General features: G+C 42.1%; 1 protein-coding gene across 6 annotated transcripts in view; it reads left to right on the top strand.

Moving 5' to 3' along the window:
• The window catches only part of TEAD1 (TEA domain transcription factor 1), a 164573-nt gene that overhangs the window by 73402 nt on the left and 71095 nt on the right, over nt 1–20076 (top strand). The window lies entirely within an intron of this gene.

Here is a 20076-nt window from a genome sequence, read left to right as displayed (position 1 = left end):
TCGGTATGTGTGCAAGCTAGGAGACAGGCACATGACATTTTTGTGATAACAGTAATATGACAGGTTGGCCTATAGTATGCCTGTTATTGAAACATCAAAATTACCTGAAAATTCATGGTTAAATGAGTAGACTTGCAATGATGTGTGTAATTCCAGGTCTCATTATCTTTGCAGCACTAGACTTTGTAACATGCAGTGTGAAATACTCGCAATTGTCAAATTGCTTGTGAGAATTGGAAGTTGTACTGGACAATCGAATCAATTGATGGGCTGGCTACCACAGGCAAAACTTGATTTCTAAGTTTGTGTAGATTAAACTATAAAAGATAACCTAAGGTCATAGATATAAAGACTAATAAGAGCTTTCTTTGAAGAAAATTGTCTTGTGGGTTGTTAAGAAGAATGATGCTAAAATACAGAACAAAATTCCCTGGACAAAAATGTGATAGCAGGTTACACATAAAAAGCTGGAATCACCCATGCAGCTCCACTGGAATTTCTTCAGCACAGATGAGGTGAGATTCGGGCCTGAAAACCAGCTCCTCTGGGAAATTGCAACATGAAAAATCTGGCCCATAGCTACTGCAGTCAGGAGAGTGCTGACAAGGATTTTTTTACTTGTATTCTTACTGCTCTGTTTTGGGGTGTCACAAGCCAGGATTTCATGTTGTACTGAAAATAGGCAGGGTGGTTATTGTATTTTAAATATTGAATTTAAATAAAAGACCACTCTTAGGCAAAACTGTGTGGCCGTAGAAGGTTGAACTGAGGTCCTGGGTTATTTTTAATAGCATTCCCTCCAAGTTAGGGTTGTGGATATGAGAGTGCTGCATGGATGAGAAACCCTGCCCACTCTGCCCAATTTGCCCAGTGATCCTGTTGTCTGCATAGCTGCTGCTCTGCCGGAGGTCCCTTCAGGCAGCTGGGGCTGAACACCTGTGCCATGCATGGCTTAGTCTGAATACCCCTGGAGAACCCACACAAAATCAGTAACTTGTTGAAAATGGAGGCTCAGATGAATTTCTTGCCAAAGGAATAATTGTTTAATACATGAGTTAAAAAAATTCTGTTTAGGGCTCTGATATACTACCTTAAATATAAAGCCACTATGCCTAATAAATAGGGGTGTGCATGCATGTGTGTGTCTACGCGCCCGACCACTTTGTGTGTGTTTTAACGTAATGGGTTTTATTAGGAGCTCTGGGAGAAACCAGCAAGAAAGAGGCATGTGACTGGTGAGTTTATTTCACAGCATTGCCCTCTTAGTTCATAATCTAAGGTACCAAGACTGTGGTGGAGGCTGAAGTGCGGTGATGCGGTGAGACAAAAAGCAAATGCCCAGGTCTGTGAGTGTGGTGAGCCTGGGACAGGAGGGGCTGGTACCCAGGGGGAGAAGTGAAAGCCCAGGGAGAGACAGTTTTTCTGGCTGGGTTTCCTGCACTGGTGCCTTGCTTAGAGGGAAGTGAAAGCCTAGATGTAGAAACAGAGCAAGGCTGTATATTATTTAGTACCAGTCCAGTTAAAACTTGTTATACTGGTATCTGTTTAAGTGCCCGAGTTCTTCACAGCATAGGCAGCTTCACAGTATCCTGGGTCATCAGTGGGATTTTAGGCTTCATGACGGTTTTCTGAAAGGGTGTTCAACGGGAAGATTTTGCCTCTTCAGAACAGTGCTGTCCTCTTCAGCTTCCTGGTGTACCCACAGCGCTGGGGAAGTCACCTTTTTCCGTGGCGTGACATCCATGCTGGGCAGCTTGGTACATCAGCTCCTGCAGCAAGGGAACACGGGTGCCTGCAGAAGGCCCTGCGGCAGCTGACGGGTCACATCTCTCACTTGTAAACAGTGAGGAGCAGAGAGGGCAAAGGCTTGCAGAGTTTGGGTGGCAGGCTTTAACAGAAGCAGTCAGGGCAGGTTGAACAGGAATGGCTGCTTTGTCAGGTGTGGAACACAGGAACAAACTGAAAAAAATCTGCTGTGGAAATAAAGAAATGGGGAATTGGAGGAGCAAATTTCAGGAGCTGAGGTGAATTTGGATTTTGGCTCTGTTTCTGTGCTGTAAGTAGAAGACAGGGAATGAAATGGCCATGAGAGAAATGTAAAGTATTTGGAGCTTAAGCAGTGGAAATTTGATGCTAGGCTTCTTGATTCTACATTGGTACTAGACAGAGGGAAAGATGTCTGTAACGCACAAAGTTACTAGGTAAGGAGACATAAGTGTATTTGTAAGCAGTGGAGTCCTTCATATACAAAAGCAAAGATTTAAACAGATTTTTTATGCGATGTATTGCTTAACACTGGAAGTCACAGTGAATAGTTGTGATAACAGCCAGATTTAGACCTAAAAAGCAAAATATAGAGAACTAATTGCTTAAATTTAGACCTCTAAGCTGAGGACACTTCACATCCCAAAAGTCAGCCAGAAAACTTCCAAGCAACTAATGGTAGACATGTTCTTGCATACTTTGCTGAACCGCAGTGTATCAAAATTAAACACTGTTGGTGAACTCTTGGTTTCACTGAAATCTGCAGACTTTGAAGGAGGCTTCTTGTATTATGTCTAAAAACTGAGCAATGCTTGGTGTCACTGAAGGGTGACACAAGATGAGGGCTTGTTTTTGTAGCTGAGGTTAGTGGAAACTCATCAGTGTCTTCAGCAGGACGTGAGCTTCTCTGACTCCTCCTGACCCCACTCGAACCAATGCAAAAACTTCTCTTGACTTCCAAGGGCATAAGGGGCGATCCTCATATCAGGCTTTTGAAAACTGACAGTGGTATATTCTTTACTGTTATTTGTATTAAAGTAGCATGTAAGAAACACCGAGTCAAGTAGAAAGCTCAAGAGAGTTTACCACCCAAGTCTGTTCAGCTGAATCATCTTTCAAATGGCAGCCGTGCAGCGGAGGTGTCAGGAGCCCATGCTGCGGGCAGCCCTTGCTCAGGCCAGCCTCCCCTCTCGTGGGAGCTGCAGAAGAACTGAAGCGAACAAGAGATTTTTTGCTCTTCTTGGGGAAGGAAAGCAAGCAACTTTGTTAGAGGTGAAATGTTTGTTTTAATGATAATAAGTTTATATAATTACTTTGTCACACAGGTGTTTCTTTTTTTTTAAATCCCTCAACCTTAGTTCCTATAATTATGACTGAAGTTCAGACAAGTTACTTTTGAATAGCTACTCCCAAAGAAAATAAGTCTATTGCTGCTAGTGATGTTGATGAGGTAAAGTGTTCTATCACTTCACACATTTTTATTAAGCCGTGGGTTGAAAGGCAGTATAATTTGAAAGCCCTGTCATATCTTTGATAAATGCTTTCTAACATTGCTGTGTTTTGCCCAGTTATGACAGAAACCATTAGAATGACATATATTTCAGCTGTCGTCGGTTTGGATCTGCATACACTCCAGGAAAAAAAAAATGTTTCCTTTTCTTAAGGAAAAGACCTGTTCTGCGGGAGGGGAAGACCTTTCAGTATAGGCTTTGGGTGGCGGGCCACACATGACAGACCCCGACAGGAATTTTTTGCCTTGTGTTCAGGCGTGGGCTTTTCTGTCTATAGCCATGGCAGAAGTAGGAGGCAATTAGCCCTGCTGATCTTGGATTTGAAATGGAGGGTGCTTCTCAATATAAATAATAATGAGATAGCTTTGTAACAGGTTTCTTAATGCTAACATTTAGTTTAATGCATTATTTTTTATGAATCATTTCTACAGCTCCTCTACCAAGGAGAATTTATGTACCAGGTTTCTTTTGGCAAACGTAGAAGCTGACTGAATTTAAATACAGACATTATTTGAAGTATGGTGCCAGCTGCAAGATCCTATGTTGCGTCTAATATTGTGTAAAAATTATATTATATAAAAATTATAATGGTAGTTAAAAGAACATTATTTTCCTCTCAAAATTATTAATTTCAAAATTCCGAACAATAGCTATTTGTCACTTTCGGGGGAAGATAGACAGAAACCCCGCTGTCTCTCCCCTGTGTAGCCAATTTCTTATGGTAAAGAGCTTTTTACATAAGAAGAAACAAATTCAGATACACTTACAAATAAAACTAGGGCAAGTTTAAAGTCTAAAACTAATTATTAGCAGAAAATGGACCTAATAAATGAAACTGGTTCATTAAAAAATAAAATTAATTTTGCCCCTTTAATTATAAGCAAAAAATACAGTGTGAAATGCCATCATAACTAGACTCGACAGTAAATTCAGCTCTGGATCAGACCTCACATCACTTGAAGTAAACCAGAGATATTACTCTGACTAATTTTGCATTGTAGTAATTATTTAATTCTCACAATGAAGCCTTGTCCTTAGGGTTTTATGCTTTAGCTGTTTCTTACCCACGCCTTGTAGTTATTAAGTACAGACACAGCTGCCATTTTTTCAAATGACATAATGTGTATCAGTGTGTGTCAATGAAAAACATCAAAAATAGGCATTTTCTGGTATAATACATTAACTGTATGAAATCTGGAACAGTTTCTCCTTCATCTTCGGAAGTTTCAAAGCCATGAATAGATTTCTTTAAGTACCAATGGCTGTCATTTCAAAATTTGACATCTTAATGTTTAGAGAAGTAGAATTGCCCCGTTTGCGTTATGTCGTATGCTTTCAGTTAATTCCAAGCTCGCTCTTCTCATATTTAGCACACTCATTTCATCCTATTGCTCATCAAGCACTTTGGAACAATTGCCTTGTTTTTATTAAACTACTGAAAATGCATAGATTTTGCATTTCAGTACAAAAGAGTTTGCTTGCTGCTGTGATGTTTGATTTCAGACACATTTTGCAAGTCTGTAATGAGGGGCTTAATGCAGCATTGAAACTGAATTTTGGGCGATTGGGGTGTTTTTAATGTCAGGACTGCGGGATTAGATCTAAACACTGTGTGCATCCTGATGATCATGTGACAGGAGTGAATAACAAGACTGGTCTCAATAAATGTATGAAAATTCAGAAGTCCTAATGCTCAGGTTAGACACTGATGGTACAGCAGAAGCGTTTTGGGCCCTGGCCAGGGGCCTGAACGTTTTATGCCCAAGGTAATTTCGATCTGAATAATTTCATTTGAAGTCGAGGTCAGAATCTTTCGTTCCTGGGGGGTGGGAAGAAGCCATGTGGGAGTTACCCAGTAATAATGTAGGGAAAATCATGTGCCCGTGTGGAATAACGTCATAGGCTGTTTCTTGCCCTTGGGCAGTGAGTCCTTACCATTGGAAAAGAGCCAGATGCTCACCTCCTGTAAATCAGTGTGATTTTCACTGGCATGCATGAGTGTGTGCTCGTTTACACCACATGAAGATGTAAGATCTTTTTTCCTCAAGCTCCTTCTAGTTGTGTTTCTTGACATACACTTAGATATCATCGAAGTGCTGACACTGTCAAATATTGTATTGAATATCAAAAGGCTTCTCCATCTCTGATGGCAACTGTGAGACTGAACGAGAGTAGTGTGAAATTGTCCTTAGGCTGTTGCAAACTCTGTGTGTGGATGCAATTTCTACATGCAGAACAACTACTTATGACCTTTTCTGTACTAACTTCTTGTAATTATGAAAGCTATGTGACTCATGAAGTTTAGCGCTGTGTTTGGCCAGTATTTGGTCACGCAGAAGAAGCACTAATTTGAGGAACATCTTTTCACAAACACGTTAGGTAGCACTAATACACACCCCCCCGCCCCCCCCCCCCCCCAGTCTGTCAGTGACTTACTTATTTTTGTAGCATTAGTATTAAAACTAGCTCAGGTAAACTGAGCTGAAAGAGGAGAATCCACAGATGTTGTTTAAAAACACCAGTCCTAAGGACATGTTTTTATGAAGTTCACAAGAGAAATATTGGCATCTTCCCTGGGAGTTACCAATCTGCATGTTCAGTTTAAAATGTGTCTGTGTTCTCATATCACACCATTTTTAATACAATATTACCATGATGGAAGTGAGTTCTTAATTTTAACTGTTTAAATTTTGCATCAGATTACCTACCCATAGCTAATTATAAGGGCCCTGTACTACTTTCCTGTATAAGACACTCCTAATAGGAATGGTTGCTCTGACAGATTGTCATTAATCTGTCAATAAAGAGATTTTTCCATTTTATGCTTAGATGTAAGCTCTTTGGGGAAAGGATAATCTCTTTGCTCTGTATTTGTACAGTGCTTAGCACAGTGGGGTTTTGGTCCGTGGTGGGGCCCCCCAGTCCCTCTGTCATACGTACCAGTCCTATAAATAATTGTGTTTGATGTGGAGTAAGATGAGAGGAATTCTTTGTGTGAGGAAGATGGTTCCTTAAAACCTAGACAGCCAGCTGAAGGGCTGGATTTTTTTTTCTCCTGGAGGGGACCAGACTTTTCCCCTTCCAGTGTGCCACTGGCAGAGCCAGCCATGGCAGAGCCTCGTGCATGGCGAGCCCAGCCGCGGCAGGAGCGTGTGGACGGGCCCGGCCAGCCCCATGTACCACTGCGCCCTTTCCCAACGCCGGCCAGCCGCCCTGGGAGCGGGGTTATTTTCAGGGCCGGGGCGGCATTGGTTGACTCTCCTTTCCTCAGCGTGCCAGCAAAGTTTGTAACATTTACACAGATTTTTCTGGCCGGCGGGCGCCTGGAGGGGAAGGTGATGGCTCTGCACTGGGCAGCTGTTCCCCGCCACCCCTGCACACGTCTCAGCGCTGCCGGCACTGACCCGCTCCTGCAGCGGCGTGCGGGAAAGCTGACAGCAGGGTGGCCTCCCGCAGCCCCGGGAGCTTGGAGATGCCTATGGGAGAGCAGCCAGCCTGGTGCACTTAAACGAGGTAGAGCCCCATTTCTGAGCCCAAACAAGGTTCGGGCTGTGGGAGGAGCTGGTTGTCTTGTGCGGAGCTGTGGCTTTGGCCCAGCCCGGGAGCACAGTGACTTTGGTGGGTGGGAGAGAGGGTCTGAGAGCGAGCACTTGTCAAAATGGGGAGAGCTGGCAGTCAGGGTTCGGTAGCCATTAACAGCTACTGCTGCTAGGACAGGTTGCTGTGAGAAAATAACTTCAAAGTTCAGAAAAGTAAAAGAAACACCCCAAAACAAAAACAAAAAACCACAAAGAAAAACCCCAACAGTTGGGCTCATTTGCAATCACAGAGAAAGATGTATTTGTTTTAAATTACTCAAAGATGAAAAGTGCTGATAATGGAAAGAATCTTACCTATGGCACTTTCAGTTAAGTGAGAAAACTTCAGCCAGCGATTAAACCGCTGAGAGGGAGGAGAGCGCAGATTGCATTTCAAAGGAAAATTCAAGCAATGCATTAACAATTATTAATGTGTGTTATTGTTAAAATAATCATATTTATTATGGTCTAGCCTAGGGAGAACCAGCAAAAATGGAAGCCTTGTTCCAGAGACTATAGAAACACGCGCACAGTAGGTGGTCCCTGGCCTGAAAAGCCTGCAGTCTAAATAGTCGTAGATGGAGTGGATAAAGCACCAGCCCAGTTAAGGAAAGACTGTCAAGAAACACTATTGGTTTGCATCTGCTTTGCAAGGGCCTGGATAATATCTGTTGCCTGTTTCTCCTTCTAGTGTTTGCTATAGGTATGTGAGGGCTTCTGTATGATCCTGATTTGAAAACAAACAAACACTCAGATGTGAGGAGTAGAGAGTTATTGATTTATTGCTGGAGTTGGCTCTCATAGGCATAATGAAGGCCAAGGATGGGAGACAGGATAACATGACTGCCGTTGCAGTGTGAGCCACAGGCTTGGTTCCCCACTGCTTTGCCTTAATAACAGAAGAATTTTACACCCACTTGCAAAGAAATAAACATCACCCATGATTAAAAGCAGCAGTTGTTTAGTTGCCACTCAAATATTTTTAATTGTGTTCTGCCTATTTTAATCATCCTGTTCTGCTTGGACGCTTGTGTCCATGAATGTTCGCTGTAGTAGAGGGTTACAAATTTCATCAGTAAGTGATACCAGTTTTCTAGGTGGAATAGTAAGTATACTGTTTTGAAAAGCAACCAGACAAACCCAAACCAACCTGGTATTAGAGTAGTCTTCCCTGTGCATCTGTCCATGCCTGCCATTACAAGCAGCTGTTTTTTCCTTGTCTTACAAATTGATGTTTCTTGGTACATATTCCTGTTGTGCTTTTTGTTATGCAATGATGATCAGTGACCGCTAATAAAGAATAAATTTGGTGGAAGGCATTTTGAAAAGCTTGGGCTGGAGATGTATCCCTGTGGCTCTTTCAGGCTTGTGTACGCAAGGAGAGGTTTGCTAGTACAGCGGCGCTGATGAGCCCTCCGCAGGGAACGCGGGTTGTTCTGGCAAAAGAGGGCATTTGCCACCGCCTGGTGCTTGTTCTTTGGGCAAGATATGTATCTGCTATAGGGCCTTTTTTTTTTTTTTGCTAGATAGTTATAGCTTTACTAGACCCAATTGTGGGTCCAGTTTAGTTACGCAAAGTTAAGGTTTCTCCCTCCTCTCCTCCCATGACCCCTTCTCCAACTGCCCTTGATCCGCTGCCAGGGCTTCACGGTGCTGGCCGTGCTAACCTGGAAGCCAAGATGATGTGTCAGCATGGCACAAAAAATATAGTGTTTATAAGCAGGGAGCTCCTTACTCCAGGATGTGCTCCTGTGGCAGCTCAATTCCAGCAGACTGTTTTGATTGCTTTGTGAGCACGAGGGCAGGTACACAGCTAGTGACAGTGCCTGATGCAGCCGTACAGAAAAAGTGCAGCAGGGAGGTCTGGTCACTCCCGTGTGAGGAGTAAACACCGGTCACACACACTCAGAGTGAGCTGTGGCTTAGGAAATCCTGTCCTTCGTTTTGCTTTGGTGATGAGGAGCTGCCTTTACCTGCAGAGGGACATAGCTGTGCTGGCGGGGACATTGCGCAAGAAAATTAGGAGGCTCTTCCACCCTCTCCACCTGGTGAGGAGGGGAGGAAAACCAGCGCTGTAGCTCCTGCTTTGTCCTTTGTGCTGCGATTGCACTATAGATAGCAGAGGCCCCTTATCCCACCTCTGTCTTCTTTGACTTACAATTCAGCCAGGTCTAATTATTAAAAAATAAACAGCCTGTAATGCTTAAGAGCTTTAAATCCTCGAAACGACAGGGAAATAGCCCCTGAACACCACTGAAATAGTCTATTCTATGTCCGCCTGTCCTGGCAGCAGACACAAATCATCGTTAGTGGGTCACTCTGACACAGATCCCTTAATGTAAGTGCTACGTTACATTAACAAGCAAGTCAACAATAATATTAGCAATAAATGAGAAATTAAATTCCAAGTCATTCATCCCTCTGGGTTTCCCAGTGTGTCTCTTGTGTTTTTCTTGTTTTGATCCTAAGCATTCTGAAAGAAGAAGTGTCTTTATTTTGTGTCTTGTGGCGTGATTGCAGCCCATTAAAATGGATGACAGTACTGCTGTTGACTTCAGTTAGGAATTATTGTAGGTAAGAGCACATGGTGTGATTCAGAAATTAATAATAACCATATACACTAATTTTAAAGAGGGATGTAAAAATTGAACTTTCCTGCTGAACTGATTTTAATTCAATCTTTTTTTTCCAACAGTCTTTCCATCAAAACAGATAAAAAACTGTTTTGCTTTAAATTGGACTACTTTTACTTTTCTGGACCAAGACTGGTAGTGAGGGAGTCACCACTGCCAAGCAACAATAAAAGATGATGTTTTGTACACACTATGAAAACTCCAAATGTGAGCGCTGCAAAGCAGAACTGGCGTTTTTGGCTGCTAATTTTAATGGAAGATGTGGCTAGATCCTCAAATGGCTTGACAGCCAAAATACTTAAATTGTTTTGCCTGTGTTTTCTGTTGATATATGTAGACTGGAGTATTGTTTTGGTTTTTTTTGAATTACAGCAGTAGCTTAGTTCCAGTATGTGCTGGAAAATTGCTTATTGGACTCTCGTGATGAGAAATCACTGATTATGGGATATTATCTGTAGTGCTTTTATGATAAAGACTATTAAAGCATGAACTGAAACCACAACTTCATTCCTTTCAGAATTAATGCCCAGAGTAAACCTGTCTTGTTCCTGAAAGGTTTGTCTGCAGTGCACTAATTCTTTGTTTCTGCCTTGCCAGACATATTCACTGAATTGCACTGGTGGCCTGAGCATGTCTAAATATACTGCTTCTACGTCCAAAGTGAATCTGCAGTACCTTGTAGCTACAGCTGGTACAGATTGCATGTGATCAATTATGGAACATTAAGTATTGCGAATATAAGAAGGCAAGAAAGAGGGAAACTGAGCTCTGCTGAGCTGTGTCCTGGCACATGCCTATAATTAAACTCGCATGAACCTTCGTGAGAGGGGAGTGGGGTGCTCAGCCCTGCAGTGCAGGCTGGGGTCAGCTGTGCTGGTGGAGACTCACAGCAGTGCTGGAGCATAGGCTGGGTGCTCCTGCTCTCTGCACCTCTGGTGTTTGGCTTGCTGGGAGCCACAGTTCCCTTCTCCCCCTCCTCTGTGTACGTCCAGCAGCTCACGAGGATGGTTCTGTCCCCCAGTCCCCAAAGACAATTCTGATGGCCGAGTTTAATGAATTGTCATTTGGTATGACTGCTTGGTTACTGGATGCATCTGTGTTCTCATTGATTTGCAGTATCATCCCTATTTATGGATTGGTGGTTGTCAGTGTGCACTTGGAATAAAGCACCTGCAGTGACTATGCTGTGTGGCTCCCTGGGGTGGGAAGTCTGCATAGTCTCCTTCCACTCCCTGCAGTGCTCTGGGGGTGGACTAAAGGGTGTTCAGGCATGACTGAGCACCTTTGCCTATTTTCTGTGCTTGTGCCTCTGGCACAGGCAGAACAGGATAGCTCCACAGGAAGAATCCCATTGAATTTAACGTATGAAGTAAAGGGGGGGGGGGGGGGGGGGGGGGGGGGGCAGGAATTGATTTTAATTACTACCAAGTCAGTAAAACTGGATCTGTTGGTGCAAAATAGAACTGCAGAATGGGATACCTGGGTCATTAATAAAAACAAGTCACATGTGCACATAAATATTTTGGGGGGACGCTTTCAGGCTTAGCTGCTGAACTGTCGATCTGGAAAGAAGCAGATTTTCTTTTAAAAGGATGCAGTGGTAATCCTGGGAAATGCAGGTCCTTCTTCAGTACTATGACTCTGTAGCGTGTGAGATACAAGGGAAGATCAGATACTTATGTGGGTAGTAAGAACATGCAACTATGTTAGAGGAAATAAACATTTTGTAAGGAATATAAACATATTCTTCATGTTACAAACTGGGAATAAGCTGTGGGTGAGTTTATTCTGTCATGTTTTGGAACCTTGTTTGGAACATCTAAAGCTTGTAACTGACAGAAACAGGGTATTAAACTAGGTGAGCTACTGATTGAGGTAGCACAGGAGTTCTTGTGTTTCCAAGGGACTGCATGATACCTAATGCTAAAAAAAGTTGCCTTATTCCTCCATTGCAGAGTTTTGGGGATTTTGTTTGGATTGTTTTCTTTCACCAGACTTTCTCTCAGTGTAAACTACTTCTTTGTGGCTTCCTTAGATCTACTGACAAGTTTAAATAAGATAGAATAAATATTTATAGTCTTTAGATACCTAGATTGTAACTATCATATTTAGTCTCTGCAGCCTTTCTCCAAAGCAGCTATCCCATGTATTTTTCCTCAACATGTGGACTCAATAATTTTGTTTTCCACAGCTCCAACACTGGAGTATCATACTACTTTTTCAACTAGTTGAATCCGTCTAAATGCCATTGCTAAAACACTGATAACTCTGTGCCTTCTAGTTTTTTAGCATTGCTGTTGTATTGAGGTCAGCATAACTTTTTCCCGGTAGGTCATAGCTTGCTGACCAATGTGGAAATTTATGAATTGCTGGAATTGTGATGTCATTTAGTAATAAATTCAAGCAAATGGGAAGTTTTCATTCTTTCAATCAGATTTTTTCCAGTTTATGATCTACGAAGATAAGCAGGGCTAGTTATAAGCAATAAAATGGTTAAATCTATAGGAATATATGGACTTTGTCTTTTGTCCAGTGATTCATTCTTCGTGGGTGATCCTTTGCAACAGCAGCCTCAAGCCTTCCATTATGGGCATCTCATGCAATTTATCACTCAGGTTTGTAACGTTTTGTTTCAGTACAATTGCTAATCCACTCTGGTCTTGCTTAAATTTACTGACCATTTCTTACAGCTGCTCCAAGTTTTCAGTGAGTCGTAAAAAATTGCACACAGGTCAGCTACTGTGAGAAAATAGTTGGTGTTTGTTAGTATTTGCCCTAAAAACACAGGCACGATGTTTCTCACGGGGTTTTGGCTATATTCTTCATGCTGTGTCTGGGGGTTCATAGCTAGTTCAGCTATGAACCTCGTGGTTCTTAGGTTTACCTCCATATTAAGATGCATCCTCACAAGGAAGCGTTAATCTCTCCTGTGCCTCAGGTCCAAAACAGTGAACCACCCTTGAGCGTACACGTGTGAATTTATAGCATGGGAAATGTGCATCAGATTATGTGTAACTGGTTTTGAATATATACAGAGAATTCCTGAGCAGTTAGTCGTACCATAGAGGGCAGTTTGAATCAAACTTGTTTTGTCCCCTGAACTCCCGTTTGGCTGTTTGTTAAAGCAGGGAACAGCAGTGTTACTCAGCATGTGGTCTGTGGATGTCTGGAGGTCCATAAAACATCAAAAGATGTTGTGAGAGGACTACATATTTCAAAAACTGAAACAATCCAGTTCATGTTAATGTTCCCATACTTGCAAGTAAGCAAACAAAAGGTGAGGAAATAAAAGTGGCATATGATTATCTGATTTTTAGCCTTACATTTTATTAGGTGATAGAAGTGAGAGACTTTGTGGCAGTGCTGCACAAAGCGCTCCAGGGTTTTTTTTGAGAAGTCTGCCTTTTCCTTGGTGCTGCAGGACTAAGAACGTTTGCTGTGTCTGGAAGCCAGGGCAGCCTTTCATACTCTGTGCACTTCAGTTCTCTCTCAAAAAGGAAAGCGGCAGACCTGGGTAAGATTCAAAGAGGGTGACAAGGAATGTGAAAGAATTTCCCTGTGAACAGCTTCAGCACAAGCAGTGACTCAGTGGACTGCACCTCTTCAGTCCAGAAGAGGCAACTCAAGGGGGATAGGGTCAAAGTCTGTAAAATCGAGTTGCATAGAGATGGTGAATGAGGAGCAGCTGCTCACTGCTTCTTCTGCAGCAATTTAAAGTTTAGGTGAGAGGGTCAAAACAAACAAAAGGTGGTAACTCTCAATACAAGATCGAGTTCAGCTGTGAAACTCTTTGGAAAGTATAATGGAAGCTAAACGCTTATGTAGGGTCAGAAAGCAAACGGACAGGAGAAAAATCCCATGTTATGTCCGGAGGTGCTTCTTCTGGCTCAGGACACTGTTGAGCTGCAAGTTATTTGAATTTGGGAGAACTCTCTTGAGCTGTCCCCACATTCACCCTACTTTACTCAGGGGTAAGACACTGGCCTCACCAGGTTATGACCAGGCCTGGCACCCCATCTCACGTGTCTGGGACCATACTGCTCTTCAGTGTTTTTTCTTGTACAGCCAGTGGTCTCCTTGCTGTTCTACTCCTGATCATCCACCTGTGTGTCTTTCCTCGGGATCCTCGTGCTTCTCAGTGCTTTTCTCCCAGCCCAGACTTCCTCTGTTTGTTAGAGATTAGAGAGGGTGATGCTGGGGCACGTTCCCTGTCCTTGGAGGTTGTGGAGTGTTTTAGAGGAAATTCATTTTTTCATACAGAAGCAGCACACTGTATAGGTGTCAATAGGGCTCTGGCAGTGCTTGAATTGCTTTGATTTGCCTGCGCCTACGTGTGCCAAAATTTATTTAAAAAGAGGAAAATACTGGTTACTTTATCTCGCACAGCTGTCAGGCTATTCTTACCTCTCTGCTGTGCCTTTCGCCTGCCCATTACATCTACCCGTTGCCTCTGATTTCCTGTACTAAGCAAGCTCTTTGAGAAACTGTGTTTTTAAACAGCCAGGACCATGAAATTGAGACCTCATAGTAACTACAAATATTGCAAATAACAAATAACATTATAGCTATGTAATTATAATGTGATACTAATTCCTTTTAAGAGTGCCTTTGTGTCAACCTGAGAGTGTGCTGTGATTAGAGCAGTTAATTTTGCAACTGCTGTGTCATCAGGAGCTTTTAAGATCATGTTTACAATAAAAGGAAATACAACCATGAAACAAACTGGCAATTATTGTATATGCTAATTTTTGCCTTCTATTTACAGTAGACTGACTGCAATAGTGATCTTAGGATTTGCAAACCATTTGTTCTGGGCTCAGTTTTGCCTTTTTTTTTCCCACAATACCCTCAAGACCATTCATATGAATGACAGTATTTGCAACCAAAGCAGAATTACCAGAGGTCTGTGAAGAGAGATGCCATATATCACATGGTCTGATGGCTTGTGACCTAGCTGAAGCACTAAATATATGATTGTCTTGCAGTACTCTAAACTTTGTTTTTCATTATACTAACCACTGCACAGTCACAAGGAGGACATGGTCTCTATCTGAAAGAGCTCACCGTTGCAGAAAAGGGAGTGGGTTGATATTAACAGAAAAGACAAAGGAAGCCAGAAGGATTTGATGATCCAGAGTTGCAACACATCAGCCACCCTCCAGTTGTGCGGGGCTGGTTATTCAGTGGAAATCCCACAGAGCTGGACCGACTACAGCCTCCCCAGCTCAGCAGCAGCAGGAGAACGGTGACAAAGTCATGTTGCTGGAGCGAGTGCCTGAAGAAATACTTTACTTCAGTCTCTGATGCAGGTCTGATGGGATAAGCGCAGCAATTACAGTCTGAAGCAGGACCTCTTAGGAGCTATTTTGAGCTGTTTTACCCATGTTTCTATACGTAACAGTTCAGTTTTGCCCCCATAAATTCATAAAGAGGCTTTTGAGAACTGGTCTGGTGCATTCCTGGGGCAAGAAAGGACAATGGGACATGTCAAAAAAGGTATTGTTGCCGCCTCAGAAGGATGGTTGCAGCTCAGCAGAGGCTCAGCAAGATAAAACCAGCCTTAGCAAATCAAAGATCTGCAGGGAGTATCTCTGCAAACACAGTCATAAAATTTGCTGTAATGTGGTGCTTGGAAAACATGCTTGTCTGGTTTATCTTACTTTTCACCTGATGTTGGCTGTCACAGCAGCTGAGAGGTGGCAAAATTTCATCTGTCTTGAAAATTAGAATGTGCTTTGCTGTGACTTGCAATTGATCCGATTAGCTAAGTACATTTAGGGTTTATAATTAAATTTGAAAAGCTGTGTTCTCCAGTGAATGGTATTGCACCTATAATTATGGATTTTTTTTTTCCCCGGGGATTTAACTTACGCAAAGTTCAGTTTAAGAAAGAAGTCACTCCTTCTGTATAAATGTAAAATCTGCATGAGTCCAAAAGTGATTGGACGTATTTCTGTGCATACGTCTAGGGAGACAACTTCGTTACCTTAGACTTAGGATATATTTCTGTGATTTACTCTGATCAAACATAAAAATATAATGTTTATTATGCTAAGCCTAAACCATGCAGGCTATATACATCTGTCGTACTGAACATCAACATGATGCAGCAATTCCACATCTTCATCAACATCATGGAATAATTCGCAACACTTTTTTTTTAAATTTAACACTGCCTTGTCAATAAAAGAAATATTAAGCACCATTTGTATACTGAATGCCTATGTTCAGTGTATCTCCTTGAACAAAACTATGGAGGGTTCAGAATCAGTTATGCAGGAGCATGAGTAACTTCTCAACTGATTTGAGATTTAGAGAGGTCTCCTTTTTTTTCTTTAAGCAGAGGTTAGGATGCATAGGTTCCATTTTGAACTTGCATGCTAGATTTGAATTGTAAATAATCAGATACATTTTTATGACTGTTCTAATTTAATGTACGACATAAAATTGATCACAAAGTGATTGTGTTTAGTTTCATGTTGTTATTTAGTTGCAATGATTTTCCCTGTTCTGGTGTCTTTTCTGAAGTGACGATCAGTTAGGATTATTGGGGCCTTCCGTTTTCGCTAACAGCAGCGCCACATCCAAGCAAAACATTAACAGGCGTGGTAAACTACTGTTCTTTACTTCACAGCACTATGGGAGAGAAAAACTAGTTGAAGAAAGGATGTACAGAGTTGTGATTCTGCATTTCAAAGCATGTAATTTTGGAAAGAAAAGATTTAAATCTTTTTATTTCAGCATATTGTTTACATGGCACAAATATACTGATAACACGATGGAAACAATAATATTAGTAGTACAAATATGAGAAATATTAGATTATGTGTAGCAACAGATTTAAGAATCTTGCCTTTATTTAATATATAAATGTTCTTTTGGGTGTTAATGTGGAGACCTTTTTGCTGGTTCTTGTGATGATGGGAGCTGCTCTCCCAGCGCACCGGAGGGCTGAGGGGTGATCACCTCACTCCCTCTGAAAGCACAGTTGTGGGCTGGTGTGCCACGCTTCAGCCTTGGAGAGAAATCTGCTTCCTGCCTTTTCCGTCCCCTAGACTCCCCCATTCTATAAAAGTCCTATTAAGATGCTCTAGCAAGATCGAGATGGATCATATTGATATCAGAGGAGCTGAAAGATCAGTGAATACTGAAGACAAGTTAAGGACAAGAGTATTAGTAGCCGATCAGATTCAAGTTCTTGTACCAAGTGTATGGCTGACTGTATGGGTTTTTATCTTTCATTAGTGCAGGTCTTGGGGCTTGAGCCAGGGGGTAAGAAAAGGAAAAACACAGGGTCACTTTTTAGTGAGCAAACTGTCACTGTGTCCTTTGGATTCAATGAACTTAAACCAATGTGAAATCAGATGCAATGTGTAAATATTTCCTCCTGTGATGTGATCCTTAAACCCTGCCTTTATTCCAGAAAGAATTTGTCTGAATTTAACCATATGCAAGAATTTGACTGAATTGAATCATGGCGTTGCTGGCAACTTCTGGAGAAGTCACTGATTTGTGGGGCAGGGACAACTGAGACCCTGAGGTGAAATCCTATCTTGAAGTCTGTGGGGATGCCTGGCCAGATACTGCTTCTTGTTGGGTTTGTCAGAAAGCAGAGGGCATGACGTTCATCAGCTCACTAGTTTGTTATCATCTTTCTGATTTTCTCAATTTGTCTAGCCAAGACCTGGAATCACAGAATCATAGAATGGTTTGGGTTATAAGGGACCTTACAGATCATCTAGGTCCAAGCCACCTGCCATGGGCAGGGACACCTTCCACTAGACCAGGTTGCTCAAAGCCCCGTCCAGCCTGGCCTTGAAAACTTCCAGGGAGGGGGCAGCCACAGCTTCTCCAGGCAACCTGTTCCAGTGCCTCCCCACCCACATAGTAAAGAATTTCTTCCTTATATGTAATCTAAATCTATCCTCTTTTAATTTAAAGGCATTCCGCCTTGTCCTATCACTATAGGCCCTTGCAAAAAGTCCCTCTCCAGCTTTCTTGCAGGCTCCCTTCAGGTATTGGAAGGCTGCTATAAGGTCTCCCTGGAGCCTTCACTTCCCCAGGCTGAACAATACCAACTCTCTCAGCCTTTCCTCATAGCAGAGGTGTTCCATTGCTCTTATCATCTTCGTGGCCCTGCTCTGGACTTAATTTCTAACTTGACCAAAATCATAGCTCATGTTTATCTGGTAGAGAACTGCTGGTTCCTCACTAACTTGCATTCGTGGGGATTGTAATTTCTGTGTCTAAAATCTGTGGAATCTAGTAAGTACTTTAGAGCTGATTGTCCGCAGACAGACCCTAGTTTTAATCAGTTTGACTTTGTTACCCTGTTTGGTGAAATTACTCCGTATTTAAATCAGAAGAACTGATAGGAGAAGCTCAATGACTGTGTGGAAACTTGCTTAGAATTATTTTCCTCCTGTATGGTTTTTCCTAGATTTAAAGAATTTTCAATATGTTTTTTCGTACAGAAAATAAGTATATATTCTAAATATGTTTTCATATCATTATTTCTGGAGAAAAAAACCCCAAATATTTCAAAGATATCATGAGCCTTGTGTTTTTAGACTTATTTAATATCCAGCTTTATATAGCTGGTTCTCAATAGCAAGTTCTGTTATGTTTGAGATCCAAGAGCAGTGTTTGAATTCAGAGTTTGCAGAATGGGCTCTGACATAAAATCTGTCTCTATCATCATTTGTGGAACTGATTGATGCCTTTGTTTAGCAGAAAGATTGCAACAGGAATACAAAGATAGCACGTTTCTTACTGTGCTTGAAATCCATCTCATGCCATTTTGCTTTTAAGCATATAGTTCAGAAGAATCAAAATGGTAGAGCCCTTACGTCTGTCACCTTGGACTGAGTACAGCAGAGGTGTTCTTCTTATGTTTCTGTGGCAGACGAGCCTCCCCTTGCACTGCTGGGAACTTTCATATAGATCCAGTGTCAGAGTTCACCTCCAGCCTGGTGAGTTTTACTGGGTCAGAACCAGAAAGTCTGTGAAATAAATCACACTAAAAAAGTCAGAGGAATCAAGTGGTGTATCAGTTTCAGCCTGAAAAGATTGACTTTGTTTTCTCTGGTTTCTGTCTGACTTTGGAAGCCCCAACTCAAAGGAAGTTAAAGAATATAATTTCTAGATGGAGCAAAAAAGCCACTTTGTGAAGATGAAAATCTGTTGCTGTGTGCAGCGAGAGGAGGCGTTCTGGCAGGTGTGTGAGCTGGTGGCGGAGGATGGACCAGCCCCGCTTTTATACTGTCTCGGTAACTCCATAGATGGTAGAGAAAAATGTTAACAATAGCTGAACTTAAAGCCAGTTTGCTATTCTGCTGCCAATATATCCTACTGTTGGACACACAAGTACTGAAATTATGCATTCTTGGTCCCGTGGCGTCTGGCTGGAACAATTGCAGCGCTTGTTCTGTGATCAGTGCGTTGTTAGACAGCAGAGTCTTTTAATGCAGTCAGCTGAGCTGTATGTCCGCACTGTTCTTTATGCACTTTATTTTATAGTTGCGCATACAGAAGATGGTTGAATCAATTAGCTCCTTGTCTCGCAAACAGGGCACAGCTTTCCAGAAGAGCTGCAAGGGTGTGTCTGAGTGTGAGACAAGCTGGAGATTTCTCTTGGGCAGTGCGTGGGCAGCTCTCAAGTTACTCCATATTTTATTGTCTCCGATTTGCTGAACCTTGGTTTCAAATGATTGTGCTTGTTCGTGGTGCTTCTTAAAGGTGTAGGTTCTTCGAGCTCCCCCAGTCCTACACAAGGAAGTATATGTACGCCGTATCCTCCGCCGTATCCTCCATAAAGCCAGCTAATGGTTTTTGCCTGAGGGTGTGTACGGGGAGCCAAAAACACACGTTGTGACTGTTACACAGTGTGTAGATAGAGGGGTTAGGCAAGAAAAAAATCTATTGGCTGTGTATGTTGGATTAAAGAGCTTATCTTCCCTGCATCATTCTTCAAAGAACAACTATATCATTACTATAATGAGTTCTTTCTCATTTTTTCGTAATTAATAGGGGCCAATTTAGTAGGAAGTACTGCGATGTTTTGCATTCCCATAGTTTTATTGTATTTGTCTTACAGTGTGTCTGTGCACTTGGGACCCGATGCTCTGTGGTGTGGAGTGCACCCCATATTGTGTTAAATGTACATCGGGAAAAAGGTCTTATTGACAAACATATTGTGCAAATCAGACAAAGCTGCAGTGAGTTGACATTGATAATAGATTAGCTGGGCCACCTCTGAAATAGGGAAACCTGCTTTGATGATTTTTTATTTCATTTGGCTCAGCACCCTTGTTTTCCTGTGAAAAGGCTGAGAAAGAAGAAATATCTCCTATTTCATCTGCAGCATCTAATGTAAAGCTTTAAAAGGGTTTGTAGTTTCTTGAAGTTCAAGTGCTCTTTATTGTTTTGGCCTGTATCAGTGAAGGCTGCAACTAATATTTAAAAACAGCAGTTAGAGAGGTGTTGCTAGTAGCTTTCTGTAGCACTGAATTCACAGGTTGACCATATGCTGAGCGAGAGATCATTTCCCTGCTCTGGTGCTGAGAGTGCTCTGAGATCCTTTGGATGAAA

The sequence above is a fragment of the Opisthocomus hoazin genome, chromosome 7 (assembly GCF_030867145.1).
Source record: "Opisthocomus hoazin isolate bOpiHoa1 chromosome 7, bOpiHoa1.hap1, whole genome shotgun sequence".
In the NCBI taxonomy this organism is placed as follows: Eukaryota; Metazoa; Chordata; class Aves; order Opisthocomiformes; family Opisthocomidae; genus Opisthocomus; species Opisthocomus hoazin.
This window is presented reverse-complemented; position numbering and strand designations above follow the sequence as displayed.